The sequence below is a fragment of the Anabas testudineus genome, chromosome 7 (assembly GCF_900324465.2).
Source record: "Anabas testudineus chromosome 7, fAnaTes1.2, whole genome shotgun sequence".
In the NCBI taxonomy this organism is placed as follows: Eukaryota; Metazoa; Chordata; class Actinopteri; order Anabantiformes; family Anabantidae; genus Anabas; species Anabas testudineus.
The window spans coordinates 3538388-3553521 of NC_046616.1; the positions used below are offsets into that span (position 1 = coordinate 3538388).

The window sequence follows — 15134 nt, forward strand, 5'->3', positions numbered from 1 at the left end:
TGGTTGTATTTTGGGGGGGGGTGGTTTGTTTGTTGGTTTTGGTTGGGGGTTGTTGGTTGTGTTGTTTGGTGTTTTTTTGGGTGTGTTTGGTTTTGTTTGGTTTCCTTGGGTGTGTTGTTGTGTTTGGTGTTGTGTGTGTTGTTTTGGTGTTTTTTTTTGTTGTTGTGGTGTGGTTTGTTGTTTTTTTTCGTTTGTCTTGGGTTTTGTTGTGTTGTTTTTTTTTGGTTTTGTGTCTTTTGTGTTTGTGTGTGGTGTTTGTTGTTTTTTTGGTGGTTGTTTGTTTGTTTTTGGTTGTTTTGTTGTTTTGTGTTTTTTTTTTTGGTTGTTTGGGGGGTTTTGGTTGTTGTGGTGTTTGGTTTTTTTGTGTTTTTGTGTTGTTGGTGGTTGTTTGTTTGTTTTGTGTTGTTGTTTTGTTTTTGGAGGGTGGGGTGCCTGGAGTTGGGGTCTTTGGGTGTTGTTGGTTTGGTTTTTTGGTTGTTGGGGTCTGTTTGGTTTTTGTTTTTGGTTTTTTTGGTTTGGGTGGCTGTTTATTTGGTGGGTTGTGTGGGGTGGTTGTTGGTGGTTTGGGGGTTTGGGGGTTTTTTGTTTCTGTGGATTTGGTTTTTTTGTTTTTTTTTTGGTGTTTTTTTTTTTGTTTGTCGGGCGTGTTTTTTTGGGTCGTGGTGTTTTTGTTGTTTTCTTTTGAGAGGAGATTTTTTCTCCCTCTGCCTCGCCTTGGCTTGAACCCTGTTGAGCGTCATATTGCTGCACTATTCTTCGGCAACGCTGGGAGCTACATTTGACTCCCTGCAGCAAACACATAGGGATCAGGATGTATCCCAAAACCACACACACACACACACACACAATTACACACACACACACACACACATTCGCAGACACACCATGATGGGTGCTGTGACAGTCACCAATCTTGGCCAACCGCTGCAGCCAAATCACTGTTCCCTCTCCCTGACAGCCAATCAAAAAATATGAAAACGCAAGCTCTGCTCCAAACCAGCTACACCGAACAAATGACATCACCTGTTGCTGGGCAGAAACCTGTTAAAGACAGGAAGCCCTGGACCCGATATCCTGGTCTCCATGGAAACTGCTTCACTTAGGGGTGAGGCTGAAGGGGAGAGGAGGGTAAGGATGGAGATGTTGCAGTGAGACTGAAGATAAGAGAGGCGAGAGAGAGTTTGGAGTTAGCTGCCATATTTAATAGATTTGTTTATGTGTTTAAAACTTTTTTTATTGGTTAGAGAAAGTTTTTTCCTGTAGGTTTTAATTATTTGAGGAGGAATTTTAAATGTGTATAAAAGCTAAACCGTGCTATTTAGAATTTTATACTCTTATATCAAAAATAAAAGTGACTCGTATTGCTGTTTTATTGCTCCTTACATGTGGATTTCACATCAAACCTTTATTTTCACCCTGCTTCTTCCCTCTGTGTCTCAGGTCTCAGTGGGGACCCGGCAGACCTGGAGCGCCGGCACCAAACATTCGGCCAAAACTTTATCCCTCCGAAGAAACCCAAGACCTTCCTGGAGCTTGTGTGGGAGGCCTTACAGGACGTCACACTCATCATCTTGGAGGCCGCTGCCATCATCTCTCTTGGCCTCTCTTTCTACCAGCCTCCTGGAAAAGAAAGTGAAGGTGAGGACAGGGGCAGATGAGGATGAGGTGTTTTTGTTTGTTTGTTTTGTTTTCTGTGAGGGCGTTTTAGGTGTGAATCTGGATTTGAAAAAAAAAAAGTGCTGGAGAAGAAGCTGAATCATCATCAGCATACAGTGTCAGAAAGAGGAAGACGCCTCGTGAACATAGTGAGAGTGAAAGAAAAGGGAGCAGGATGAAATGAGTATTAGAACAAGCCTATGCAAATTTTGCTCAGTGTTGTGGCCACAGGGGTTTACATCTGTCACAAAAACCTGTCAGAACCAGAGACAACTTCAGGGGAGCCGAGGAGGGAGAACGCACAAAATACTAAAACCTCACGGCTTGGTGAGAAATTTAGGCCTGATTCTAGTTGTATAGCTGATTTGTTTTATAATTCATTTTTCACTGTGTGAGAAAAAAATCTGAAAGTGGGGGTGGGGGCCGAGGAGATGAAAGAGACTGCTGAACTGGATGCACTGTGAGGAGGTGAGCTCCAGCCGGTTGTTGAGAATCGCTGATATGACACCAAATTCACACACAGTAATCACACATAGGTGCAGAAAAATAACATATGATGAACACATGAGGCGTTTTTCAGAGCAGATCAAGTCAGGCGCACTGACCTGAGCACAGCTGCAGGGCTGCAAGCAGCTGGAGCACCGATATCAGCCACATCGGCAGCCCGTTCACTGTCTGATTCATTTTGTGTGTTGCTCCTCACCTTTCCCTGCTCAGATATGAACATGAGTGCTACAATATCGCCCAGGTAAACACACAGTAATTAGATTTTCACATTTTTTACACCAGTTTATGGGATAATGAGTGATGCATTTGGCCATATTGGGTTAATAGGGAATGATAAAACATAGCATAAGTACAAGTAAATGAGAGTTATAAAGTCAGAGAGTGGATGAAGAAATGTCAACTGCATCTATTTGAACTGTGCTAACATGTGTTATTTAAATGTACACAGTGTTACTGTAAAGATGGGTTCACAGGTAAGGAAAGTGTGGAAAGTGCAGCGGGAAGCATATCAAAGCACGAACACATCAAATGTCTGCAGTCTCCCTTTGACACCTCTGTGCAGGAGAACCAAGAGAGAGAAGAACCACGTTTTATCAAAGCACCTCATGGGCATGCTGGGCTGAGCTCTGGATTCTTACACTGGATTCACACCTAAACGCTGCTGCAGTATCTGGCTGTGTTCAAATAAAACCTATTGTCAGATCAAGTTTAATCAAAGTATTCGCATCATGGTGGAGCTGTACTTTAAATGTAAATTAATCACATATTATTCTTGTTTCTGTTTATTGTTTGAGTAAATCGGAAAGATTTGCTGTGTACAATCATCTCTCGCTGGTTCGGCGGTTAAAAGATGAAAATGCACAAAACAAGAGGACACTAATACGACAGACAAAAGCTGGGGAGATGAAAAGTGAAAGGAATTGCCAAATTGTTGCTATTAGCTTCCCGGGTCTGTCTAACGCAGTGACAGGTCCTAATAGAAAGGAAGTGGGCTCAGCGGACAGAAGGAGCAAATCTAGGACACTGTGGCTGCGTCTAAAACCCCGTAGTGTCCACTTCATAAGTGCAGCACATGTAAATGCTCTTAAATTACATTTGGTATGCGCAAAATAAGCATTTGTACTAATGTACTATTTGTCATGAACCTTTTTAAATTTGAATGAATTTAAAAAGGTTCATGACAGGCAGGAAATTATATGATGATGAACCACACTCGACAAAGGCTGCAGTCAAACCACTGCAGTCCACCTTATTGTTTGTTTAAGGTCACAGTTAAATGTGCTGTGGGGCTCAAAACAGTCAGTTTGGTGGTGGGCAACTCATTTATCTGCAGGACGTATGTAAAACATAGCGATAGGTTAAATATTATTTGATTCAGCTCTAACGTCACGCCTCTTGCTCTGTGTTTTACAAAATATTTAACCAACTATCCCTTCGCCTCCCCCGTGCTCCAGCATGTGGGAATGTATCAGGGGGTGCAGAAGACGAAGGCGAGGCTGACACCGGCTGGATTGAAGGTGCAGCCATCCTGCTGTCTGTCGTGTGTGTCGTCCTGGTGACAGCGTTTAACGACTGGTCCAAAGAGAAGCAGTTCCGGGGTCTGCAAAGTCGGATCGAGCAAGAACAGAAGTTCACTGTCGTGCGGAAAGGAAATGTCATCCAGATCCCTGTGGCTGACATGGTGGTAGGGGACATGGCTCAGGTTAAATACGGTAAGGAGACCATAACAGATGCTTATTAGAGGAGGAACTTACAGCTAGTTTGAGCATCAATGATTCCATTATTATAAAATATTCTTAATCATGTACCTCTACATGTTTACCATTTACAATTTGTAGTATATATTATTTTAATTATGCACAAAACAGATTTTACAATGAGTTTACAATTTACACAATTTATAGTTAGAATTAGAATTTAAAGATATTTTTTAACAGAGTCAGGTGAAGTCTTAATTACAGGTAATTACATCCTGGATGTACAGATATGTAGCTTCATATTTAACATGTGTTTGACTGAAATAAATCTCATCTGACTTTATAAACATGAATAAAATTATTTCTCAAAATGTTTGAATGTTCCTGCTTCACGCACACTGCTCTCTTGTGTTTAGTGCTTTAGTGTTACCTAACATGCCCACAAGATGCACAAATCTCCTTGTTAGGAGCTCATGCACTGACATGTGCCTAACCTAAAACTACAAGGTGAATCAGACACTGTTCTGTGTGCATCTGTGTTCAGGGGACCTGCTGCCAGCCGACGGTGTCTTGGTTCAAGGCAACGATCTGAAGATAGATGAGAGTTCTCTTACAGGAGAATCTGACCATGTACGCAAGTCCGTGGATAAGGACCCGATGCTGCTCTCAGGTTGGTTTCACACTTTTAAACTCAGCTCCCTATCATCCAGCTGGTTCTACTTGGAGAATATACATACCTTCTGTATAATGGCACAATCTGGACAACACTGTACAGTATATACAGTAGAGCACAGGTCACCTCCATTATATGACTATATCTTTATTTATGGAGACAGAGAAAATGCATGAAAATGAAATATAGTTGGAGTGAATAATAATGTTTCAGGTATCTGTATTAAATCTAAAACATCATCATCAATCCGTTTGGCGTTAAGGTACCCATGTGATGGAGGGCTCAGGCAGGATGTTGGTGACAGCTGTAGGAGTCAACTCACAGACAGGCATCATCTTCACCCTCCTGGGTGCTGGAGACGTGGAGGAAGATGGCAAGGAGAAGAAAGGTAAGTGAAAGAGAGAAACCAGTGGAGAGATCATAAATGTGCACTGGAGAAATGGTGCTTTGGACTGTAAGGAGAGTGCGTTACATACAAAACATGTGTTGTTAGAACAGGATACACTGCAGCTGATTGTAGCTGCATTTGCTCATAAAGCAAGATGAAGGGACTAAATATTTAGTGATACATCAGAAGCACAAATGGTTTTGTTCTTGAAATATGCAAACCAGTAAAGGGAGGAAACAGATGCTAAGAAAATCCAGCAAAGGAGAATCATTCTGTTTGACTGATAATATTTCGAGTTGGAAAGTTATTCAGATGAATAGAAAGAGATGTGATGAGCCACAAATACACAAACCAACAACATAAACACAAAAAGGGACAATAAAAGATAAGAAAATATACTACAAAGGAGTCTCAAATCCTCAAAGCAAAATGCAAAATGACCACAAACCGATACAGGACTACGACAGCGGTACACACAACAACCACGAAGACATGGAAATGACAACAAGGACAAGGAAACACAAGATAACTACAGTGTCACGGTCACCACAAAGAGACTCAAAGCAACCTCAGAGAGATGCAAAACCACCACAAAGACAAAACAAATAGAAAGAAATGATTTCACGTTGGACACGTGGGGTGTGTGTGTGTGTGTGTGTGTGTGTGTGTGGGGGGGGGGGGGGTTACATGTTTGTGCCCAGGGGCCCATTGCCACATTATGTGTCCATGGTCACACACTGCAGTGTGCACGTGTGTGTAAAGTAATTTGGGTGCCAAACTGATTTCAGTTAAGAGCTTCAACAGGAAACACATGAGTTTAACCTCATTGATAATTTAGCCCACATCCTCTCCACCCCCCTCTCCACTCCCCGTTTCCCTCTTTCTCTCTCTGGCTGCCTCATGTTTTCATGCCCCCTCTCTCTGCCTATTCATCTTTCTCTATTTCTCTCACTTGGTCTCTTGTTTACCCCCGTCCTGTGCCGCCCCTCTTTCACTTTCCTTTCTCCGTCGTTGCTCTCCCCTGTTTCCCCATTCCCTCCCTTAATTTGAGAAGGAGAGGCTATAGATTGAATCAATTATTGAAAGAGCAGAGGAGGGCTGGAGAGATTCAGGGAAGAGTGTTGGTTGGTCAAAGCATTAGCCTATGCTCAAATTTGTTTCGGAAGAGCCCTGCAGTCAGAGCAGAGCTGCAGACAACAACATAGACTACACATACTTTCAGAAGCACTTAAGGTTAATATCATTACCAGTGCACTCATCTGTGCCTCTACCACTGCGGTTCTCACGTCTGTATGGGAATGTGTGTAGTATTGTTGGCATATTAAAAAAGGAGAAAACATTTGTGCAGAGTGGAATAGTGGAATGCAGAAATGGGCAAATGTTCTTATCATAATTATTTAGTAAAAAGAAGCTCTTATGGCTTGTTGTCCTCGTTCTGTTTCCAAAGTGTTGCTTGTGTACTAGGATGTATTGCACTCAGTGCAGCAGCCTCTGTGGGCTGGATCATTCAGACAGTCATTTACTGGAGCTAATACATTATTTATAAGACTTCCACAAATGCCATAACTTGTTAGTTTTCCTCATGCAGTGTGGGTTTGCTATGGGGCTGTTTACTTTTTTTCCATTGAAGAGTTCATTTGCAAAAAAATAAAAAATGAATAAATAAAAAAAGGAGCCGATTTTGGTGAAAATTCGTAAATAATGCTAAAACTCAGTATTATTAAAAATGGATTATAATTTTGTGCTTTATGGCAGATAATGTAAAACATCACTACCGTTCTTTAAGAAAACCTAAATCAGTTCACTTCACTTAAGATAAGTTGGCAGTGAGATGCGTCTGAAACTGATCAGTATCAGTGATCAGCTTAAAATTAGCTGCTTAATTTGCAGTAAACTGAAAGGCTGATACGATGAAACACTGAAAACTGTGAAATACTAAATACTGTGGCTATTTTCAATATAACAACACATGAAACAGGCAATGAACAGTGGAGCCTCACAGAGAGAAGGTCATGGGTTTGAACCCATGACCAGTGGGTTTTTTAGCTTTTAGTTATTAGTTATTATATGCAAAGAACAAATAACAAGTGAGTGAGTCAGGGGTGAAACAAGCAGAGGTCAGTCCCCGTACAGCTCATTTATACAGCTCAAACACAACAGACAAAAGAGGCTGTTCTCTTGAACCAGTATAAAAGTCAATTATATTGGGGAAAAACGAGATAGTGGAAGAGTTCCTCTGTAGCATTCTGTGATTTTGTACTTGCAGCTGTATAAATCTTTAGGAGATTTGTATCACATGTCATGACATCCTTAGGAACATGTCCAAGACAAAAAGACACAGCCAGAAAACTGAAACTGATCCGAGTACTGAAACCCACGTATTTTAAATTTCTGCTTTAGCTTGGCTGGATCCTTTCTGTGTGGTTTACACGTGTCTGTGTGAGTTTCCTTTGGGGACAGATAGGTTAACTGGTGACAGTGAATGGCCCCTGGCTGTGATTGGTTGTCAGCCCTGCGTTAGGCTGGCGATCTGTCCAGTGTGTGCTCCATCTCATGACCTTTAATAGGATAAGCGGTAAAGATAATGGATGAACATGATACATCAAAATGAAAAGGTCTGTAAAATGATTACATATTTCCAGGTTAGCACAGTTTTCAAATACTCTGACTGTGGACAAGAAATGGCGCCATGCGTAGTCATGGCTCAGGATGAGTCAGTTGTGGAGCGAGCGTGTCTGTAGCCTTTTAAATAAGACAAACAATGTCTCTTATAAACCTCTGCAGGTTAAATAACACTGGCACAGTCATGCTCTGGGATTTTGTAGTCTGACTGTGTGTAATATGACCTTGTAAATGTGTAATATGCATATTAATAGGTTGTTTTGTTGCAGTTTCCAGCACTTTACTTGCTTTTAATTTGAACAAATTCACAGCCATTATATGGGCATAATTTGAATTTAAATGTCTGTGTCAGCGAAAAATGGCTGTTGGATTCATGTACATTTGCCAAAAAGCAAAACCAAAAACAATCACTATTATTTAATAACGTTTGATTTTGTAACTTATCAGTATTTTGTTGACTCACAGTAAAAAGCACGATTTCTGAAAATGTGTAAAAATGGGGAAAATTTCTTTTTGCAAACGAACTCCTCATGTTGACATTGAAGTTATATTCATTTCATTTTTTCATTCTGTATAGTCCTCACATGCTTTCTACTTGTACACGTATCATTCACTTCTTGCATTTGTTATTCTCTTCTTTTTGCTCTCTTTTGTTTTCCTTTTTGCCAAATCTTCTCATGCACCCCCAAAACCTTCCTTCCTCACACATTCCCCAAGCAGAGGACAGTACTCAGTTGCTCATCTCTACAGATGCCAGTTACAGCACAGTCACCAATGGTATGTGAGCATAAAGTTGTCTGCCCTGCTCCTTTCCTCAGCTAGTGAATGGACCCCCATAAACAGTGCAGTAAAGTGATACTGACCTATGATGGGCTTTTATTACAAATTGTCTTCAGTCTCTTGACCCCAGTGTATGAAGATGTGTCTACCTTTATTACTCTTTCCTTCAGTATCGTGTCTTTGTTGTTTTCTGTTTCTGGCTGTCTTAAATCACAGATATATGCACACATGTGAAGACTACCTTTGCATAACTGTTTGTCTTTCTTTTCCATTATCTTCATGTGTACCTGTGTCTAACTCACCCTGCCTTTCTCTTAGGAAAACAACCTGATGGAGCCGTGGAAAACAATCAGAACAAAGGTAAAAGCTCAGACGTGTCTGTGTGTGTGTGTGCATGTAAAAGCTTAGTGTGGATGTAGGATGCACTTACTTCATCTCCTGTTGTAGTGCTGAAGGGAGGGTAAAGGTTTTGTGGTGTGTGCGTGTTTTTCAGCCAAGAAGCAGGATGGGGGTGTTGCCATGGAGATGCAACCCCTGAAGAGTGCGGAGGGAGGGGAGGTAGAGGACAGAGAGAAGAAGAAGACCATGTTCCAAAGAAAGAGAAGAAGCGTGTTGCAGGGGCAAGCTCACCAAACTGGCTGTTCAAATTGGCAAAGCGGTATAAGAAACTCAAAGTGATTTCACACTTGTCTAGGAGGTTTCTCAATCTGGGTCTGGACTTGTGTTTCTGAAGACATCCGTCACAGCCCCAGTACTGTTCCAATTCAAATCCTGCGATGTCATGTATGCCAGAAGCACTGAGCACCAACCTGCAGTGATGCAGAGAGTCTGAGCATGGCTCAAAGATGTTACCGCTTTGTCCTCAGTGTTATTTATTCAGGCAGATTTTCAACTTTATTCCAACATAGACTTAGCTGAGTAGCTGGTCACTGCCTACTGCCATCCAGGTAGAGCAGTTGTGCCTTTGCACCACTCATGGATGATAAAATGTGTTGAAATGTAGAGTTCAGTATTCATTGATGACTATCTTTAGGTAAAGTTAAGTATACTCTGGGGACATATTCATAACACATCAAAACCAGCTGTATCTTTTACTGCACCCCTATCGGTTTGGTATTTTTCCTGACAAAGATTGTTTGTGTAATTGAGATTAGTTTGGCACAGTACAATGGGATCAGTGTGTAATCACCGGTGCCAAGCTGCACTCCTGGTGTCAGAAGAACTCTGCTGTTCCAGTTGCAATTGTGACAGGACTCCCAAGCGAACTTGCCAAGTCTGAACTCCTAAGTACACGAGTCTGAACTTGGCGTACTCAGCATGGAGAAACACCTATAGAGTAGATTCAGTAGCTGTCACTCTCTCACAGCTTCTGTTGCAGTAAATATAAAGTGAAATTCAGATGTTCTTTCTGAATTGAGGTGTTGTGTGAAACTTTGCAGATAAGGTGGCAACGAGTTAGTTAGAGTTATGTGTTATTATCTCTCAATAACAGACACGTAGACATTGATACTGCAAAAGTGATAAGTGATCTCACAGTAAGGGAGTAAAATGAACAGTGAATCATTGTTGATCATTCATTGACTGGGCACGCATTATTTCAGACCTGAAATGAAAACAGAGATTTCCAATATGCAAAAGTCAGAGCGGCTGACAGAGTGACACTGATAAACTGTCCCTTCTTTGAATCTCCCCACAGGTTTGGTGATGTCAGCCATCACTGTCATCATTCTGGTGCTGTTCTTTGTCATCAACACGTTTGTCGTTGAAGGTCTGTGTGTATATAATCTCTCAACAAAACAAACAATCCTCACTTCCTGGCACACTCATGCCAGTTTTCCCTGGTGTCAAATGTTTACACTCTGCCGAGATGACTCACTTTGCAAAGTGTTCGTTTGGCCCTAACATGTAGTGTGGTTTGGTTGCAGGTCGTGTTTGGTTGACAGAGTGTACTCCGGTCTACATCCAGTATTTTGTCAAGTTTTTCATCATTGGAGTCACTGTGTTGGTGGTGGCTGTCCCAGAGGGCTTACCGCTTGCTGTCACCATTTCTCTGGCTTACTCTGTCAAGGTAGATCCACCCATCCAGTCTATTGAGTGGTTACTGTTTTTGGTTCTTTTACTAGTGTCATGCTGTGCACAAACAAAACTTGTTTGATAATATTAAACATGAAGATGGTGGTTTGAGGGGTGTGAGAGAAGCTACTTGTAGTAAGTTCTAGTAGTAGTAGTAAAACATATTGATCTAACAAGACAGAAGTCCAGTTAGCTAGCTTCACCTGGATGCATTCACCTGTAGATCCAATCAAGGGTGTCATTATTGTAACACACCCCTCACCTCTGACTGTCCAGCTGCATATAGATAGTTTTCATTGTATATATTTACATTTGTGTTGGACTAATATTATTGTGGAAAGTAGAATCCTTTATTAGCAATATATTCTCCCTAAATTGAGATAAATGCAGCTTGTTTAGATTTTTTGTGATGTTTGTGTTTTCTGTGTACAGTACCTCTCCTGCTGTGTGTGTGTTTTATATGTCTAGATGATTCTCTGACATTTCACAGTGTCTCTGCAAGAATCTCTAGAAATAGGCTGTTGAGACCTGAAAGAACATATTCTAGCTTGATTGAAGAAGAGGTCCAAGTACTGAGCCTTGGGGAACCCCACACATAATTTTCATCCACTCAGATGTGAACTTATCAACTAGGACAAAATACTGTAGTTCCGGTTGTGAAGATATGCTTTGAACCGCCTTAGTTTACTTGTATAATCTAATTTACAAATCACACAATGAACATTAACTAATGAATAACTTAATTTGTGTATCACAAAACAATTTCTCTCATATATTTACAGTAGGATAGGCCTGCTGCACAAAGTTAGCCTACATTAATTATCCTTTATCACCACCAGGTTAATCAGTCTTTGCATATGTTGTATTCTCTGCAATCTTTCTTTTGAATATCTGGTTAAAATGTGTTTTCATATGATGAAAACAGGTACTGAACTTCTTCCCTCTCTATCTTCCTTCTATCCATCCTTTTCTTTCTGCCTCTGTCCTTTCACCCTCCCTCTATCATCATCATTCCCTCCCACACCATCCCTGCCTCTCCAATTCCTCTGCTCTCCATTCCTATTTCATATGTAGAAAATGATGAAGGATAACAACCTTGTACGCCACCTGGATGCCTGCGAGACCATGGGCAATGCCACGGCTATCTGCTCTGACAAGACCGGCACCCTCACTACCAACCGGATGACCGTGGTTCAGACTTACATAGGTGCGCGAAAAGCAAAACTTCATTAAAAAGCAATAAATTCATAAAGATTTTTTTAAATACAACATTAGTTCTACCTGTGATCCTCATATGACAACATTAAGTTTAACAAAAAAAAGAAAAAAAAATTATTAAAAGAATGATTTGACATTGCAAGGTTAAGTAAAAAAAAAGATCTGATCATCTTCCTTCTTTTTTGAATTCCTTCTTTAGCTCTTAAGCAAAAATCTGAGAAACCATGATCTTGCTGAACTTTGTTATTTTGAGATGGAAAATAAAAGAATTACAATAGCTCATAGTGTAGTGCTAAGATCATTACCCTTCATGTGGGAGGCCAAGGTTTGAGTCCTGGTGTGCCTGCCTCCGTAGGGGTCCTTAGGCAAGACCTTCTTTACCTGTCTTTGAATTGTACCTTGTATCTCACTTGTAAGTTAAGTTTGGATAAAAGTGTCTGCCAAATGAGTAAATGTAAAATCAGGAATGGTAAGACTGGCATAAAACACTATAGACGACTGCTGTAAAGAAGTTTTAGTTCAACTAGTTAGATTTTTCTAATGTGCACTTTTTTAGATTCAGTCATATGACTGGAAAACAGTTGTCAGCTTGGAAAATTGCTTTATGTGTGGACAGCATTCTTGTTGTGTTTTTCATACATGTCACCACACACTTACGCTACAGTGCTAATTAACGCTGTTGTGCAGATGATGCACAATTTTATTTCTTTGTTTTGTCAGTATAAACAGTATCAAGTCAGCCATCTGCTGTTTTCCTCTGTGTATCATTTCCATATTCTTTAGTGATTTTAAAAGACCTTTCTAACTATTTAGAGTTGAACTTCCATAAAAAGGTAGAAGATGCTGAGATATCTTTTTTTTAGTTGAAAAAATTCCCATTGTTAATGTTAGATTGTTGTTGTCCAGGTGATGTCACCACGCGTGATCCCCGACCCTGGGCAGATCAACCCCCGGGCACTGGACCTGTTGGTCCATGCAATCGCAATCAACAGCGCCTATACCTCCAAGATCCTAGTGAGTCACAAACACCAGAAAAGCCATTTTTAGGGTCTAGAGGATTTTGAGAACCATTTTAAAAAGATAACTTTTGCTTTCCTCCCTCCTCTCTCGTTACCTCAACTTGCTTCAAATAATACTCAGCCACCTGATGTGGAGGCGGCCTAGCTAAGCAGGTGGGCAACAAGACTGAGTGTGGCCTGCTAGGATTCGTATTAGACTTGCAACAGATTATCCCCTGTCAGAGAGCAGATCCCTGAGGAGAGACTGTACAAGGTAGGAATCATGCACCACACCCACCTCACAAGTTTCAGTTTATTTATAGGAACTACGATTAAAAGGTCCCCTGCCAGCCGTAACAAAGGGCTCTATCTCTTATTTAAGGCTATATATTCTCTATATGACTCTTTATTTATATACATGCATGGAGGGTTTATATCTGCATGTGCAAGGCATACTAACAGCATCATTGGAAAAGCAATGCAATGACACAAGTGTACTGCAAACCTCAATTGGCTTTACTGTGTGCACATTGATGCACATGATATCTCAATTTAAAGCCCGAACAGTGGCTTGGCAAGCTCACGGTACCCTGAAGTAGGTCAGAATACACAATTGCAGTCTGTTGCACTTTGATGATTTAGTGGGTCTAACTCTGCATTTGTATTGTACACTGACAGGACCACACTTGCTGGGATATCATTCAGCAGTTTTTACCACAGATGGCACCCAGCATAAATGTCCTGCAATTGTAGAGGAACTAAGTATTCACAGGGTTTCATTCCCCTAAATGCTCTGTGTGCCCTCCCAGAGCAAAAATCCTGGGCAAAAATAGAGAAGAACACATAATATGCACTTAATAAAACTTGTAGTATACAGCTATGCTGAAGGCTATTGGCCCAGTACAGATATAATCCACCCATCTAGCTTAAGATGAGATGTAAAATGAAGTGAAAACTTGACCTGCTGGTAGCGCTTCAGGAAAAGTCAGGGGATTGAACATAGCCTTGAAGTTGATGAAATATTTTAGCCTGAATCAAAAAACCAAAGTGGGATGAGAGCGCTGCGCACGTCATGTGGTGTGCCACAATGTATCTTTCTCCAGTCAGTGACACGAGCAACTGCCCCACTCTGCCTGTACTGTCACACACAACTCTGCACGACGCATCCACACAGTGTGAGACTCTCACTGTGAAGTGTGTCACTTGTCACCTCACACAGCCACATCTGACTGGTGTGCGACTCCACTAAACACCCAGATCCTCATCACGCGCAGATTGTCATGTCTGTCCTTCTGCGAGACGAAGAATTCTCTGTTACGCTTCTATAAGCCACGCTAAATGCTTTCGTGCGCGAGAGCGCGCGCAGACAGCTCCGCTCCGACGACGGCACAGCTAGGTCTGAGCACAGTCCATTCCACATGTAGTGGAGCCAACATGTGCATTTATTTTATATGAAATGTGTGTACACGACACCGTCGCATCTCACACAACACACGCACGCCTCGTTCTGTATCCTATCACATAGTGTACTATGACTGCGCCACATTCTAAGTTCATACAGGAGAAGAGCGAGCAGGGGCAAATATGTGAAATTATATTTGGATGTATCCTTAATCTGAAAAGTTCCGTACAAGACTTGGTCACATAGGAACCCCTTGTGCACTTTGTGTGTTGCTTCGCCTTCCTCAGACGTGTGTTGTTGTGTTGCTGTATATCCCAGGCTTTTAACCAAATCAAACTCGGTCGTACGTCCATGTATGTACAGGCTGATAATAAACTGCATGACAAGAGATCTCTTCACTTCCGTCTTCTTCTTAAGCTAATACGGACTCTTTTCCGCCGATTCCTTGAGACTCATCGCCAGCACATCATAATTTGTGTCAGCCCTTCAGTGCACACTGGCGCTTCACCACCACTAGTGAGGCCCCGGACGCCCGCGACCAGAGATTAACACAATGTGCATGTGCATGACTACTTACACTACGCAACCTAAATGTTAATAAAGCAATGTTCCTACTTTTACTTGTCTCACCATATCTCTATGCCCGTCCTCACTTTTATTCTCACTACGGTGCCTCTCCCTTTATACCTATTTCGCATGCAATGGATAACTTACAGCAAGTTCCCCCACGTGACAGATATGAGATGGCAAAACAGGTTAGATGTGATGAATTTTCGTATTATTTTGCTGGGATTGTGCTGGTGAAATTGTTCATATGATTCTTGTTTGACATGGAATGTTTCTTGTTTAATATCCAAGATGTATATTTTTTTAAAAGTTTTATTTGCATTAAGTAAGTTTATATAATATGTTAATTAGTGAGCTTAAACATGGTTGTTGTGTAATTAATATTACTGGCCATCTGGAGCAGCTGTAAGACGAAGGGCCTCTTTGGGTCAATATGATTGCACATTTATGGTTCAGTGTTTTCATTTCATTAGGAGTCTGTATTCACTCTCTTTCCGCTTTGCTTTTGGTCTTACCATTTGCACTCGGAAATATGTGGAACTTTAGCTGATGG

General features: G+C 41.2%; 1 pseudogene; it reads left to right on the top strand.

Moving 5' to 3' along the window:
* The first annotated feature begins 1083 nt into the window (after positions 1–1083).
* On the top strand, positions 1084–13445 carry LOC113167157 (annotated as a pseudogene).
* The last annotated feature ends 1689 nt before the right edge of the window (positions 13446–15134 follow it).